At 41.9% G+C, this 17486-nt stretch overlaps 1 protein-coding gene and 1 pseudogene across 1 annotated transcript in view; one reads left to right on the top strand and one right to left on the bottom strand.

The window, feature by feature from the left end:
• Positions 1-17486, bottom strand: part of GABRG3 (gamma-aminobutyric acid type A receptor subunit gamma3) — a 679184-nt gene that overhangs the window by 550066 nt on the left and 111632 nt on the right. The gene's annotated exons all lie outside the window — the stretch shown is intronic.
• LOC100341038 (RNA-binding protein 7 pseudogene) lies at positions 15681-16367 on the top strand (annotated as a pseudogene).

The following is a 17486-nucleotide window of genomic DNA, read 5'->3' as shown; positions in this document are numbered from 1 at the left end:
CAGGAGGAGAGAGAACTTCTATCTACTGGTCTGCTCCACACATGGTCACAACGGCCACACTGGCCCAGATCCAAGCTAGGAGCCAGGATCTTTCTCTGGGTCTCCCATGTTGTGGCAGGGACCCAAATACTTGGGCTATCTCCCGCTGCTTTCCCAGGCCATCAGCAGGGAACTGGATTAGAAGTAAAGGAGCCAAAATATGAACTGGTTCAAATTTGTGATGCCAGTGTCACAGGCAGTGACTTCACCCCCTATGTCATAATGCCAGCCCTTCTTGGTTTTCCTAACCAAGAAGATAGAACACATCATGATGACTGCTAGGTGTTTTATGTGTAATGTGGGGTGAATATTCACCTTGCTTCATCACTAAAGTCCATCAGAACACATGCAGATAAAGAGCTATAACGTAAACACTCTTTGGGTCCCCAAGAGAACTCACACTGATGATTAAAACTCAATTCAGTGAAATGTTTCCAGTTAACAGCCACTGAAATTGGAGGGAGGGATTTGCCACACCAGAAAATATAGCTCCACAGGCTCTTTAATATTAAACATCCACTTAATACCCATGTAGTCAAAGCACACACATCTAAAATATGTCTCCCCTGGTGAGCAGGGTTTGTCATAAGGAGATGGCTTCAGTTACAGGCTCTTAGACACTGCCGCTGAGAAACACACACTGTTGGCATTGAAAGAAGATGGGATAAGGCTCAGTCCTGTTCAGTCCCCCAGACTTTTCTCCAGCTCCCTTTCCTCTTGGCCTACAGAGCATGGGGGCAGTTCACACCAAATCCGCTGCCACCCACTGGGAACCAGGCTGCTCTGGTCTACCCATGACTAATGAGGCACAGGGTAAAGCGCAAGAATACTAGAAAGTGTAGTGTGTGGTCAGTGAATGTGCTTTCATTGTGACTTAGAACCAGTGAATGAATAAATCTTGAATGAATTTTAAATAAATTTTAATTCAAGTACATAAAGAAATCCCTAATTCTGCCAGAATGCTTGTTATAATTCATTTGTTTCCTGACCCAAAGCAGCAGCCTTATCAAGAAGGAAAAGTCTCAACCAAACTTCAAAATAGACCTAGGTTCTATGCAACATTAATGTGTCTACCCAAAGAGCTGGAGGTTGCTAATGGAAAAATACGAATGTAAAGAGCACAGAAGCAAGAAGAAATAAGAGGATAAAAAAGGAAAAGGAAATGTTTTCTACACAACTGAAGGACTTTCGGGAGTCTTAGACACTTTTACAAATTAATGGAATCTAAAATACAATGGGAGTAGGGAAGCACAGGTGTTTAGAAAAACAGATTATCAGTATACATTTCATACAAAAGCCACAAATGGAGTAAGTTCAGCAGATGATGTGCAGGCTGTGTGTGTTGAGTGGGAAGGTGTCACTGCAAGATTGATGGCATCTTGGTAAAGGTAAACAATCAATGCCACTGGCGGTGGAGCACTTTCCTGAGGAGGTCTTGAGAGACTTTGGCAGCAAGCCCTGCTTTCTTAGCCAGTGAGACCCAGCCCCGGGGCCTGGTATTAACAGACATTGTTAAAAAGAGACTAACGCGGCCACTGCCTTGCTTAGACACTAAGTAAATTGAACATACAGCCTCCACTACTGTCCCAAAGCAGCTACAAGAACAGCTTCAGACACAGCATCCTCGAGACCTTAAATGGCAAGGAATGGGTCGGTGGAAAATTAAACAAAACTTACGCTCACCTTCTCTGCTTTGCTCTTTTGCTGATCATATTCCCGGAAGAAAAGCATCCTCCTAAAATTATTCCTAGCTCACTGTCAGCACGCAGAGGTTGATTTTTTGAGGGGCTGAATTAGGGTCACCATAATCTCTAGGGGATCAAGTGAAATGCCAGGTAATTTGTCAACATTTCAAAGCAGACAAGCCCACTTGGATGAAAGTTTCTTCACAGAATGGATGCCTCCTCTCTGAAATTGCCCTACGGCTCACAAAATCATAAGAAATAGTTCAGGAAACACCACCAGGGCATAATGGATAAATGACAGGATTTTAAAGTTCCAAAGACACCATAAATGATTGCTTTCAACCAATGGCTATGGTTATGCCCTTCTCTTGGTCTGTATCACCCAGAAGTGTGATTTTTCAACCTCTCCTATCCAGGGTCTCTTTCCCCATCCTTTGCATCAGGCTGGCCTTGGGACTTGTTTACAACAGTGAGCAGTACCTGCCCCCCCCCAAGTGCTAAGGCTGTGCTCACACCTGGCCTTGCCTAAATCAAAGTGTCTGTGGGCCACACTCTCTCTGAAAAGCCTAGAAAAGAATCATTTCATGCCTTTCTCATAGCTTCCGGTGTTGTCAGAAATCTTGGCATTTCTGGGCTAACAGATGCTACAACCTGTGGTTTTCTCCCTGTGGTTTGTCTCTGTGTCTCTTTTCACAAGAACACAGGTCCTAACGGATTAACGATGGATTAATAGCCTACTTGCTTCTCGAGTGTGACTTCCTATTAACTACATATATCTGCGATGGCCTTTATTTCCACATAAGGGCACATTCTGAGGAATGTCCAGGAAGGACATGCATTTGGGGGATAGGGAGACACTACCCAATCCAGTCCAGCCTTTATTTGGCCAGCTAATATCTTCTGTCTGAAGTATGGTACTCTTGTAAAAGCCATCTCAGGCATGGTTTCCTTTCATCCTGGTAACAATGGTAAGAGAGACTCTTACCATCCCCTCTTTACATGTGAGGAGACCCTGGGACATGACCAGTGATATCAGTAGCTACATCCTACAGAGCTGGTACTTTTCCTTTAGAAACTTCAGTATTCTATGCCTGGCATGTGTTCTTATTTCTCTATTACAGTTTTACCTTACCTCTACAAGTTTCTTTAATACGTTTTGGTTAAAGAATATCTCTCCTTTCATAACAATGGTTTTTTTCCATAGGATAGACAAGAACTAAAACCAAAATATCACAAATTTAGAAGTAATGTGAGGAGTAAGTGATCAAAACCCCAAATGATAAAGTTAAACAGGTGTATTTGAGTTCTACAGAAAAATAGAACAGAATAGCTATAGAGAGAGGAATTGGTTCACACAATGTCATGGTTTAGATAGGGTCTGTCTGACAGAAGTTCATGTGCAGGAAACCTGGTCCCTAGTGGGCTGGTATTGAATTGGTGGAGGCTGTGCATGGGGGCCTTCCAGGACATGCCTACATCATGGAGGCTCCACTCTCACAGCGGATTGATGCTGCATCTTGGGATTGAGTCAGGGCTGATGGTAGCAGATTTGTGCCTGTGAAATTGGTTGTTATAAAGAGAGAGGCCTGGGTTTTTTCTGCTCACTGGCTTCCTCTTTCATCCATGTGTTCCACCTGCATGTGGCTGTTTCTCCATCTGCTTCTCTGCTATGTTTCAGTACAGCCAGAGGGTCCTTGTCAGTTCCTGTCCTGTGCTGATTGGGATTTCCAATCAACAGAATTTTGGGTCAACTGAACCTCCTTTATTACACATTGTCTACTTTCAGATGTTTTGTTATAGCAACACAAAATGGACTAACACAGACAATTCTGGAGGCTGAATAATCCCCAAGATCTACCCCAAGATTTGCTCCCAGAGTGAGCTGGCAAAGCTGGCAAGTCAGGAAACGTGAAAGTGTAGTTTCCATACATGTTTGAAGGCCTGAGAACCCAGAGAGCTGATGGTGTAACTCAGGGGGTGGTCAGTGTTTTTGTTCTGTCCAGAGCTTCACTCACAATATGGAGGTGCACTGATTCAACACTCATACAAAGACACCCTCATATATAATGTTTGATCAAACATCTGGTTACTCTGTGGCCTAGTCAAATTTGACCCATAAAAGTGAGCATCAGTCTGTGCTCACCATCACTGAGACCCCAGGAGATCCACAAAACGTCACATACTTCACCATCAGAAGTAATCTGACCTGAATATTAGGCAAGAAGGCCTTGGCCAGCCTGTGCAATCTGAGGCATCGGTAGTGCTTCATAGCTCACTCCACAAGGCTTTGCTGGTCTATGTGGCACCCAGAACTTACCGCCAGAGTGGTTTCTTCTGAATTACTTATTTGTTTATTTACTTATTTATGAGACAGAGGAAGGGGTAAGGAAGGGAGAGAGAGAGAGAGAGAGAGAGAATGAGCGAGAGCTCCCATCCACTGGTTCACTCCCCAAATGATTGCAACAGCCAGGGCTGAGAGCTAGACATACAATCCAGGTCTCTCCTGTGGAACTGGGAATTAAACCCAAGTACTCCGATGTGGGATGCAGACATCTTATCAGTGTCTTAAATGCCAAGCAAACATCAACCCCTAGTCCATTTTCAGAACTCTCTTCCTCTCAGGTCCTGACAAGACAGTCTGAACACTCTATGGGACCAAGGAGAAAAATTCCTTTCTTTGATTTGCAAAGTGATTTGCAGCAGAAGAAGCAAAATCAGGTGATTGTCAAAAAGCCCAAGAAATCACTTGACATCTTGGGACATGATATTTTTTTTCATCTTTACCCAATTTCCTCAAAATATAATATTCTGGAAATCAACAGTACAGTAAAAAGGAGCTTCCTGCAGGACCTGGGGAAGATGTTCATTTTCCTGCTGGCTGCCTCTTCCCCATAAAGGTCAGTGCAGGAAGCAATCAATTAAGCCATAAGGGGCATTTGCAAATTAGTCCCCATTTGTCTTGGCATTTCTAAAGATAATGCACCCGAGAATAGAACAGAGTAGAAAAAATAATGAGAGAATAAGAGTCCAGCTGCTCTCGAAAATACATCAGGCTGGATATTCACAAGCCAGTGTGTAGCCATATAAGCCCTTGGGTGCATATAGTCTTTTAGTCCTAATTCTGATACAAAGAAAGCCCTTTGTAATAGAGAGATACTAGCACAGTGGGAAGCACACAGTTTATGAAACATATACCACAAACACGGCCACAACACAGTGACTGCCCAGTGAGGCTGGAAACTCAGTGCACTTGCTGAAAACCGTTTCTCTCTTGGTGGATGCTGCTCTGCTAACATTCAGCCACTGCCTTGTTAAGACTGACCACTGTTCAGTTTCATTGCAGAGTCCCTTGTGGAAAACTGCAGAGGAAGACAAACATGACAGGTATGAAACTCTGGCAGAATTACAGAATGTAAACCCAGGGCTATTTATCAGTTGTCCAGAGAGAGACCTCGGCAAGGGGCAAGTCACCTGAACTTTGCAAAACCATTTCTTCCTTTTTCAATAAGGAAGACATGTTAGCTTCCTGGCTACCATAACAAAACACAACCAATCTGGTGGCTTACAGAAACAGAACTTTATTTTCTCGTAGTCCCACAGGCCAAAAGTCCTAAATCACAGTGGTAAACAGCCACACCCTTTTACAGAGACCCAGGGAAGAATCCCTTTGCACCTCTTCCATCCTCTAGTGGTTTCTGACATCCCTTGACTTCTGGCCACATCACTCTAAGCTGTGCCATCATTTTTTCTTCTGTCTGCCTCATATTTCTCTATGCCTCTCTTTTATAACTATGCTTGTCATTGGATTGAGGGCCAAGCAGATAATCCCAAATGATTTTAATATGGTTTACATGCTTCCATAAGCAAATGCCCTTTTAGCATCCACAGCTTTCTGGGATTTTATGTGGACATTTTTGGAGCACCAATTTGTAAACTCCCACAGAGGACTGGGAGAAAGGGGCTCTAACACTTGTCTAGCTCTGAGTTTCTATGAATTAAAATAAATTAATTAGTGCTAACATCCTTGCTGAAACTAACATCTTGCAAAAAGAATGCTGTAGTGTGCAAGAAGGGTTCCCAGAGGCCTAAGTGACAGCAAGCTCTAGACTGTGAAGAAGCCCACAGAATCAAAGACAGTCCTGCCACAAGTGGTGCGTGGACACCTAGAGACACTACACACTACATAGCACCAAGAGCACTTGCATTCTGTGAATGTCATTTCACTGTTGAAGGGACAAGCAGATGACTGATCAGAAACACATGGCTCCCCTGGACAAGAGTTCCTCACATGTCCTATAATCTGGCAGAGCTGTCCTTCAAGCATAAATATCACCTCTGCCAGGAAGCCAAAGTGGCATTTCCACAGAAAATGCAGTGTCACCTCTACCAGGAAGTCAAGTTGGCACTTCCACAGAAAACTCCGCAACAAAATGACTTGTAAACCCTTTGAACAGAAAAGTTCACAGTCCCTATCATGTAACCTTTTAAAAATGTTCTAAATTATATGACTTTAAACATCTTTTCTAGTCTGTTTTCTGTGTTTTGGACTGAATCTTTGATGTCCAATGAATTATTCAAGGTTTCTTACAAAACACCATAGAAAAGTTCTCTTCTGGCTGCCCAAAGCTTTTAGCTCCTGAGTTCTGCCTTCATTTTTACACCAGTCTGAAGATGGAATATATAACTTATTTATTTAACAATCCAGCATAGAGATCCTGTGATATAGTGGGCACTGTCCTTGTTGCTGAACTGCAAAATGAACAAGATTCTCTTTCCTCAAAACCCTGTAGTGTAGCCCAAAGTAGAGCCTGCACACTTGACCATTTGCAAGCAGTTATGGGGGGGGGGGGGGGAGCCATTGTAATCCATAAACTGTACTTTGGAAATTTATATTTACTAAATAAAAGTTAAAAAAAGAAAATAAATGTTAGTAAAAAATAAGAGTGGGAATAAGAGAGGGAGGAGGAAGGGGGTGGGAGTGTGGATGGGAGGGCAGGCACAGTGGGAAGAATCACCAGGTTCCTAATGTTGTAATTGTGAAATTATAAAGTTTGTAACTGTAAAATTGTATAGGTCTCCATACATTATTACAGACTTACTTTTAAAGGTACAATTTAAAACTTGCCATGGGACCCCAAATCCTCTTAAGCTAGGTGGAAAAAACAGCACTTTAAGTGTTAAAGTGAACATATGGATAGGATTAAGTGTTAAAGTGATCATACAGGTAGGATTAAGTGTTAAAATTATATAAATAGGATTAAGGGTTTGGTAATAATAATAGAATTAAAAAGGAGTGAATGCTCCAACATGGGAAGCAGTCCACGCAGCAGACTCATAGAATGACAATCACTTTAAGTAGCACTGTGGCCTCAGAATCAGCCCCTAACGCATTCTGGTCTGGCTGAAAATCCCATGAGAGCATTTCAGACATAGAATGCCAAGCCACTGTGGTAAAAGGTGTCCTACATGAAGGACCTATCTGGGTGAGACTCCAGTGGAAAGAAGTGGTCATCAAAGAAGGAAGCACTTTACTCTGAGAGGAGGGGAGAACTTCCACTTTGCTCATGGCCTTGTCTAAATACAGAAGGAGTCAGTGGACTCAAAAGGCTTCCACTTGGGGCTGGTGCCACGGCGCAGTGGGTTAAAGCCCTGGCCTGAAATGCCAGCATCCTATACGGGCGCTGGTTCTAGTCCCATATGCTCCTCTTCCGATCCAGCTCTCTGCTGTGGCCTGGGATAGCAGTGGAGGATGGCCCGGGTCCTTGGGCCCCTGTACCCATGTGTGATGCCCAGAGGAAACTCCTGGCTTCTGCCTTCAGATCGGCGTGGCTCTGGCCGTTGTGGCCATCTGGGGAGTGAACAACCAGATGGAGGACCTCTCTCTCTGTCTCTACCTCTCTCTGTAAATCTGTCTTTCAAATAAATAAAATAAATCTTTTTAAAAAAAGGCTTTCACAGCATAGGCAGCGCATGTCAAGAGCCTCAGGTGATCACTGACCACATACATAAGAGCGTTAATTGTTAAATTAACAACAGGAGTTGCTGTGCACTAATTTCCCATGCAGGACCCCTGTCCTCAAAGAGTTGGATTATGAGAGTTAATAGTAAAACTTGTTCTCAAAGATTTACTTTGTTTTAGTGTATTAAAAGGAGGATATTCTTATCCTTCATAAGCTATATTTATGTATAAGTGCTGATAACAGATGTATCATTCTTGGGTTCTTCAAGGTTAATTAGGTTTCTCAAAAAAATGCTTAAAAATAAAAATTTTTTAAAATTGAATTAATTAAAGCTCAGAAAGGTTTACTTTTATTGAAAAAGTATTTCCTTATTGTAAAAATAATCCTTCTTGTGTTCTTTTTTGAAAAAAAGGATTTATTTTATTGATTTGAAAGAGTTACAGAGAGGGAGGTGGAGCCAGAGAGAGAGGACTTCCATCTGCTGGTTCACTCCCCAGATGGCTTCAATGGCTGGAGCTGTGCTGATCTGAGACCAGGAGGCAGGAGCTTCTTCCAGGACTCCCATGTGAGTGCAGGAGCCCAAGGACTTGGGCCATCCTCCACTGCTTTCCCAGGCCGTAGCCTAGAGCTGGATCAGAAATGGAGCAGCTGGGACTCAAACTGGCTCCCATATGGGAGGCTGGCACTGTAGGCTGGAGCTTTAACCCACTGCACCACAGCATCAGCCCCCTTTCCTGTCTTCTATTACACAGTAGGGTAACAATTGTCAACTGTAATATATTGTATATTTCTAAATAGCTAAAAGAAAGACTTTTGAATGTTCACACTGCAAATAAATCTTGAATATGTGAAAAAAAGGCTTAATATGCCCTAAATTTATCATAAACTTGTGCCACAAATTACTATGAGAAGTTCTACTCAATAGAGAAAAGATTGTAAGAATCATGGACCATTATATAAGCAAAATTTTCTAAAACTTTTTAAAATTATAGTCATACGTCACTCAAAGTTGATCATTTCAGACTCACCCAGTGGTGTCAGTAAACATTTTATTTTTCTATCCACTGTGAACACAAACTATTTTAGACAATTATGACTTTTCCTTAAAACTAATCAGGCGGGGTAGATGTCCTCAGTCATTCAAGCACAAAAGCTCCTCCAGGAACTGCAGAATATAGCCTCAGTGTAACATTCAAACCCTTTTCAAACCAACCCCAACCTATTGTTTTAAGCCTTGCTGCCTTTACACACTAAATGCTCCTTCCACTGACTCCCTACACTCTCCTGCCCCTAAATGTGTTACATTAACTACTAAACTGGAACCCCTGCTACTGCATTTACTATCAGATTCTCATTGACCTGAACTTTAGTGTTCTTCTCTTTGAGATAAGAGTATGATTGCTCCAGATTCCGTTGCAGAAAATAATTGCTATCATATATATTCACACACAGTAGGTTCTCAAACAGACTCCTGGGTGGCCTGAAATTACACTCATCTCCTGGTGTGCAATCCCTGTGTAATTTCTTCCCCCTGATTGTAGGCAGAATCTGAAACTTGCTTCTTACCGCTAGCAAATGGTAAAGGACAGGACATGACTTTTGTGATTATGACTGTAATGGCCAGCTTGCTGAAACACACTTTCCTTTTGTTGACTCTGATCAAAAAAACAACTTTGCTAGAAAGTTCCATGTGGTAGCCTCTGGTCAATGGTCAGGAAGATACTAGGACCTCAGTTCATCAGCCCACAAGGAGCTGCTTGTGAACTGCAACTCTGTGGAAATGGACTCGGATCCTCCCTTGGTTGAGCCTTTGGATGAAAACTCAGAACTGGCTATCAACATCTCAACATTACAAAGGGTTCAGCTAGGCCATGTGTGGACTCCTGTCTTTCAGAATACTTGGGCTAATCAATGTGTAGTACTGTAAGCGAATGATGTTGGTAAACATCAGTAGTTATGGTAAACATCAACAGTTAACTAGTTCATAAAGTGAGTTCAGTCAAATCTTGGTTTCTGCAAAAGAAATAAGTGGGAGAAGAAAAAGGGAATTTTAAAATGTGGGGGCCATTCAAGACATTGAAACTGACTACTTATGGAGCCATACAATATGAGGAAAAATCATAAAAGACTTTGAGCTACAAAAGCTCATTAAAAATTCCCACATGCAGTAACCAGCATTTCATAAATGATCAGGTGAAGATACACTCTATACACCAAGCTCATTGCTTTCCATGGCTTTGATCCTAGCCTCACTGGGGAAACAGACTGCACAGGTGATACTGCCCCACTGGAGGTTATGGAGGACCTTGCACAAGGGAAAGCCTGAAAAGCAGAGCCAGTGCCAGAGGCTTCCTCCTATGCCAGTGCAGAGACGCTGCACAATGAGTGCCAGATGGGATCTCACAAGGAAGAATTCCTGAAGGCCATGAGAACGCCATTCTTTCCTTTTCTAGAGGGAGTTTTTAGAGATAATTCTATCTCTGCTTTGCTATCATGTATTGGAGGGGTGTGCATGGAACCACAAACCCCTAGACACAAGTCTCATCAGGCTTGACAGAATGACCCAAACATCTGGATACTGAACTAGATGCAGTACTGGATGAGATTGTGGTGGTTTGTCTAGAAAATAGTGAATGTGTTTGTTCTATACTTGACAAACAAGGTGAGCCTGACTATTTGGGGGCCAGAGAGGTGAACTTTCATGAAGATGGCCAAACATTCCCACGAAATCCATATTTTCTACTCTGGAGGGAAGTACTGACCCTAGGAATTGACATCCAGGCTGTCCAATAGTTGGGTGAATTCATTGGAAAAACAGAAGTGTGGCCCTTCCAAACCTGACCTGTAGCACCCCCTGCAAATGTTCCATAATCCTTGTGGTGGACCAGCATAGAAACAACCACAGTATGACCACAGGAACCACATGTGAAAGAATGTGATGTCTCCATCCGCCTCAGCCCTCAGTACTGACCTAGACAAGAGTTGGGCCAACAACTTTTTCTTCACCCAAAGTCTCTTGAGCAAGAAACATTTCTGTCATTTGAGTCACTGTACATTTTAGAGTCTATTTGGTAAATTAAACTGGCAATTAGAATGCTATAAAAACGAATCTTAAAGGCTTGTATCAAGAGAGATGAAATTATCCCCTGAGAAAGTTGATGTGTGGGGTTGTCTTGAGAGCATTGTACAGAATTCTAGAATAAGATGGATTCCTGGGTGGTTAAGAATAAGTTTGCAAAAATAAAAAGGGTTCTTCAAAGAGAAGCTGATAAAATGCTGAAGACAAACTTTATCTGCTTCACAACATTACAAAGTGGATTGGATCCACAGAGAGAAGCACCATTTATTTAATGAAAAACAAATATGAATTCCTTTGCAGATAAGAGTTTTCAGATCATAAGGATTAGGAGAGCATCCAGGCTTCAGGGCCTAGACCAGAGAAGTAGACAGCTATCATTTTAAAGATAATAACTAGTGGGGCCAGCACTGAGGTGATGTGAGTTAATTCTCTGCCTCTGTTGCCAGCATCCTATGTGGGTGCCGGTTCTAGGCCCAGTTGCTCCTTTTCCAATCCAGCTCTCCGCTATGGCCTGGGAAAGCAGTAGAAGATGACCCAATTACTTGGGCCCCTACGCCCGTGTGGGAGACCTGGAAGAATCTCCTGGCTCCTGGCTTCAGATCGGCACAGCTTCAGCCGTTGCAGCCATCTGGGGAGTGAACCAGCAGATGGAAGACCTTTCTCTCTGTCTCTCCCTCTGACTGATTGTAACTCTACCTCTCAAATAAATACATAAAATCTTTTTAAAATGTTTAAAGTAGATAATAACTGGAAATGGATCGTTTTAATAGGTTCTTGAGGGTGGGATAAGAAAAGCAATGCTGCATGAACTAAGGCACAATTTTTCATATATGGCTGCAATATTGTTTTTGAATTAGCAGAACATGACCCAATTTCTCATCCACTCCCTGAGGCTGGCCAGAGTCTGTGAGATTTTATTTGCGTGGATCAGACAGCCTGAAAGGAGATATTAGGCCTGTTTTCCCTTCTTCCCACAACAGTGAAAGAGGGAAGTTATCAATACTCAGCAGAAAAGTTGTCTCAGAACTCCTGAATAAAATGGTCAAGCTGTAAGATATACATTAAAAAGGTATCATCTTAGTAATCCAAACCCAGAGTAAACATCTGTATCTGACTGCAAACATGACAAGGTTGGTGCCTCTAGAAAATAGGTCTTCAGCATAATTAGAGTGGATATTGCTTTTCACTGAGTGTGAACAATTCACTCACACCAAAATAACTCTAGAAGAGAGAGGTGCTAGCAGTGCTGGGTGTGTCTGGCCTGTTCTTCCCATAGTTTGCAGACTGTCCCAGGTAATGGATAGCCAGTATAGTTTTGGACACCTGTCTTAGTCCTTATCTGCACTGCTATAACAGAGCATCTGAGACGGGGTGATTTACAAAGAACGGATTTGTTTCTTATAATTCTGGAGTCAGGGAAGTTCAAGGCTAAGGGACCCACATCTAGCAAGGGCCTTTTTGTTGCAACATTCCATAGTGGAAGATGGAAGGGTGAAAGAATATAAGAAAATGGGAAAGGGAGGAGAGAGAGGAGGAGGAGGGAAGGGAATAGGAGGTAGAGGGATGGAAGGACAAGGGCCAAACTCGTCCTCTTATTATTACCTGAGACAGGTAACTCCGTCCAACAATAAAGGCACCAAACCATTCATGAGTGCACAACCTTCATGACTTAATCACCTCTTAAAGGTCCCATCTCTCAACATTGTTTACAGGATTAGATTTTCAACACAGAAGTTTTGGGAAACACATTCAAACCATGTCAACATAGTACTGAAACTCAAATGTTTTTCAGACTGCAGCACCACATCAGGATGCACAAATCAGTTTCCGTAATTGAAAACACTCAAGTTCACTCACCACTGGTACATTCACCACCAAAGTCAACAAAACATAGGTATACAGGGGCACTATATCAGCAACTGTAACTGACACAGAGCCTTCTCTATCCTAGTCTGTACAAAATTTTGTACTAGTTGATGAACAGACGGGTAGGTGTGGTGGGGTAAGGATAGAAACATCCCCCTCATTTATCCACATTTATCACAATGCCACCAAACACTATCGGCTATTGGAGGCTTTGGCCCCAAAGGGTCAAAATGACAGTATCAATATAGTCACTATCAAGGGACTAGGGTTGTGATATAAACACACAGGAGGCTTCCCACTTTGGATTATCTTCACTCCAGTGGTTGCCTTGGATACAAGAGAACCTAGATTTTGAAAAACAACACAGACTCAGAATGCAAGATCAGACAGAAATTCTTTCAAGTTAGTCAGATGTAGGAAGAATTAGAATTCAGCAGCAGCACTGATTCTCCCAGCGCTGCAGGGGGTCCTTAGGTGGGAGAGGACCTTGCAATCCCATTTGCATTTGCAAAGTGTAGATGGTTTCAGGCAGCCCATGGAAGGTTGGTTATAAGGTGTTATGTCTGAACATAAAGAAGTTAATTGGATAATTCTCTCTCTAAACTCAGAATAAAATATGTCTATCCAACATTGAGACTTTTACTTTAGTTATTTACTCCAAAGATTGCTATTTACTAAATAAATGCATCCTACCAGTTCATTCTGCCTCTGGATTCCCTGATGCCTCTGGGGGCACAGCTCACTCAGGGCCAGGCAGCAACAGAATTTCAGCTTTTTCATCTGCACCAATTATCATAAACCTCTAAGTTTCATCTGATCCTCTATTTCAATCCTAAAACAAGAAAGGGCAAGGATATGACTGACCAAATGCTCTTCAGACTATTGGTAGCAAGCATAATTCCATTCCCAATGATGCAAGAGAAAAAGATTGTGTCGATGCAAAACTTAAATTCACAAGACATTTACAGCCAGATTTCTCATACTGAAGAATACAATCTGACTGAACTGAGGAGGAAAACATGACACAGGCTCATGTCCCATGTGGCTATGCATATGAATATCTGATGAAAACAAGATAGTCACAACTTGACAACTGGTGATAACCACTTGATAACGTTCTACAGTAACCCTGTGCCATCCCAAATGCACATCTCACCCACAGGTAATAAGATCATCTATTGCCTGCCTCTTTTTACATGGCACTGAAGACACAGAAAAATGAGATTTCAGACTGCTGCAAAATATTTGTTCTACACAAAAGGAACCTGGACTTTTTTCCTCTGTCATAGGTTGATTGCATCTCCCAGAAGTTCATATGTTGAATACTCAATCTCAAAACTCATGTGCCAGCGGCATTTGGAGAGGAATTAGGGTTAGAAGAGATCATGAGGGTGGAGCCCCCATGATGGTGTCAGTGATTTCACATGAAGAGGGAAGAGAGATCCAGCTGGTGCACTGGCTCTGTCCTGCCATGTGATGCCCTCCGCGTGCCTTCCTGTCATGATGCAGGAAGAAGGCTCCTGTCAGATTCTGATGCATTGTTCTGGGACTTTGCAGGCTTCAGAACTGTAATCAATAAATCTATATTCTTTATAAATTCCCAGTCTCAGGTATTCTGTTACTAAAGAAAATCTGTATAAGCATGAAATGGACATTTTGGGATATGATTGTCATTTTTAGCTCATTTATACTCTTGTGGAACTATGGTCTTCCTACTTTTTACTTGTTGAATATTAAGATTAGTGGCAAATTAAGCCTGTAAAGATGGAGTAGTTTAAAATTATGTCTATGCAAAAACTGAGGATGACAGGGGAGGGGAAGGGGAAAGAACAGGGCAGTGAGGTAAGTGTGGTTGTCTTCTTGAATCTGTACCTATGGAATGCATGAAATCTGTTTTCTTTATATTAATAAAAAGGAGGAAAAAGCAAACAAAAACACCTTCTCCCCACTACGTGGATGGCTCCCCTCCACAAACATTGGATATCCATCCCTGTCTTCCTTGCTATTCTCAAAACACTCACAAAACTCTCCATCCTTTCTTGAACTCACTACTCTCACTATTTCTTCTGGCGAGTGCAGCCTATGTTGTCTTCCAGTAGAAACAATGAAATTGCCAGTGAGATCAGGAACAATGTGGGTATCTGTTCAGCAGTCACAATGATATCTGGGAAAACCCAGAGCCACAGGCACTATTACAAGAGGTCTGATCTCCTTCCCACAGAGTATGAATGACCAAGGACTTTTACTGCTGCATGGGTTTTCACATGAATAAGTTTGTTCTCCAATATGATGATGGGAATATTACTTCTAAATATGTTCTACTTTTCTTGATCATAATTGTGATGCATCCAGATTGTATAACATTTGGAATATTTGGTAAAGTATACAGATGGAAATTTAAATCCTACATAATCCAAGTTCCTGGAATAACTTCAGTTAACGTTTTAGTCTATATGCAGCCAGTCATTTCCATCTATACTTACATATGAACACATTCAGACACATACACATACCTATGAAGAGAGAGAGAGGGGAAAAAAGGGAAGAGATGATAGGGTAAGCACAGCTTTATTTATTTATTTTTTTAATTTCAGAGGCAGAGAGACAGAAAGAGACCTCCCATCCATTGGTTCACTCTCCAATTGTCCCCAATGGGCAGGGCTGTGCTGGGACCAAAACCATAAGCCAGGAACTCAACACAAATTTCCCACAGGGTACCAGAGCCATCACTGATGCCTCTTAAGGGTTGTACTGGACAGAAGGTAGAATCAGGAGATGGAGGTGGGATTCTAATCCAGGTACTTCAATGTGGTTTGGAAGCATGTTAACAAGTAGGCCTAATATTCTCCTCTAGGTTCACACAGTTCTGATTCCTGCATTTGTCTAACTAACACACAGTTAAACTAGAAAAGTACATGACATTTTAGAGCTGTTCAAAACCACTCACTCACTTTGTGGATACAGAAAGTGAGGCCAGAGACATGGAGAGGCATGGCAGTTACCCACTTGCAAAGAGAGGGATGCATCCCTCCGCTGAGTGGGGCAGTAACCATGGAAGTAGACTGCACTCTCTTTGTGGGCAACACTGAAACTAAAGTCACAGAAGAGCTCCTGTTCGAGCTTTTCCACCAGACTAGGTCATTATTACAGGTAAAAATTCCAGAAAGGTAAGGATGATAAACCAAAGCAGTTCCCATTTGTAAATTTCAAATATGAGGTGTCTGTTTCATATGCAATGAATCTATTTAATGGAATCAAAGTTTTTGGATGGCCCATCAAAATTCAATTTAGATCAGGAAATACTCACGCCTCACAGGATGTCGGTTTGTCATAGTGCCACTACCATGCTGGAAACTCAAGCCCTACCTCCACATCCCTTAGCAGCAGATATGAAAGGACTGTGGCTAACATGGCTCCATCAGCACAGAAAATCCCGAGATTTTTCTCTTCTCCAGAAAATTACCAGAGACAAGCAGTGACAATGTTTTGAGACAGATAGCAGATGGTGGGAAATTTGGTTGTCCACATGTGGATCAGCCAGGATTTTCACTGTCAGCTCAGTCCCATAATCATACTTACGACAGTCAAGTTCCCTGTGGCTCAGCATATACCACCATCACAGTGCAAAGTCACACTGTGAATTCTCACCCCTACCTGGCAGACATTACAGTCATCTCGACACTAACAAGTGTCCAAGGGATGTTGTTTTTTAGGGTCACTTTAAGCACTTTTGACTAAGTTTGCCTGGAAATATTTTGTTTAGGAACTGTACACAACAGCTTTACAAGTTGCCACCTTTCTTTATAAACTTTTTAAGCTGATAGCTACAATTTAATACAGAAAGGAGGGTTGTGGTTCTACTTTTATGACATTATTAAAACCCTTTCACCTCAGAGTTTTAGGCAAAAGAAAGTGTCACAGTTCCTAATTACTTTAGAAGGTTTAGGAAGGGTGAATTATATATATGGTTTGAATTATAAAGTAAATATTTTAATTATCTGTTATCCTTTTGTATTGCAAGAAATTTCTTGTTAGTTAATCAGATTTTGGTGTGTATTATAGAAAATATTCAAATTGATGCTCTGAAATGGCTATCAATATTTTGGTAAAAAATTAGAAAACATCACTTTTCAGTGATTCATTTTATTAACATTTATTTGACAAAACTTAATATTTAACTTTGGGGAAATATCATATTGGTTAACTTAGAGAATTTAAGTATTATTTTTGTGACATGCTGTTTTAGTTTCACCCTAGTTGAACATGTAAGCATGAATCTACACATTTTTGTCATTTAAAAATTTTGTAACTTATTCAGTACATCACTTTTGATATATGACTGAAGTCACTCAGGATGGTGGGACTTCAGTTAACTATCTCTTGCATGTTTTTACATTAGAAGTTACACTGTTAATATAAATCCATTTTTTCAGGAAGAAAAGCATGTTAATGTACGGCCAAATAAAATGGTAAAGTGTTTTAAAGAAAGTATATCATCTTGGCCGGCGCCGTGACTCAATAGGCTAATCCTCCACCTGTGGCACCGGCACCCCAGGTTCTAGTCCCAGTTGGGGCGCTGGATTCTGTCCCGGTTGCTCCTCTTCCAGTCCAGCCTTCTGCTATGGCCCGGGAAGGCAGTGGAGGATGGCCCAGGTGCTTGGGCCCTGCACCCGCATGGGAGACCTGGCTCCTGGCTTCGGATCATCGCAGCGCGCTGGCCGTAGCGGCCACTTGGTGGGTGAACCAATGGAAAAAGGAAGACCTTTCTCTCTGTCTCTCACTGTCTAACTCTGCCTGTCAAAGAAAAAAAAAAAGTATATTTTCTGGGGAAAACATTCATGAAGTGTTTAAGTGCTG

This window comes from Oryctolagus cuniculus, chromosome 12 (assembly GCF_051225735.1).
Source record: "Oryctolagus cuniculus isolate XC-2025 breed Fujian yellow rabbit chromosome 12, ASM5122573v1, whole genome shotgun sequence".
Classification (NCBI taxonomy): Eukaryota; Metazoa; Chordata; class Mammalia; order Lagomorpha; family Leporidae; genus Oryctolagus; species Oryctolagus cuniculus.
This window is presented reverse-complemented; position numbering and strand designations above follow the sequence as displayed.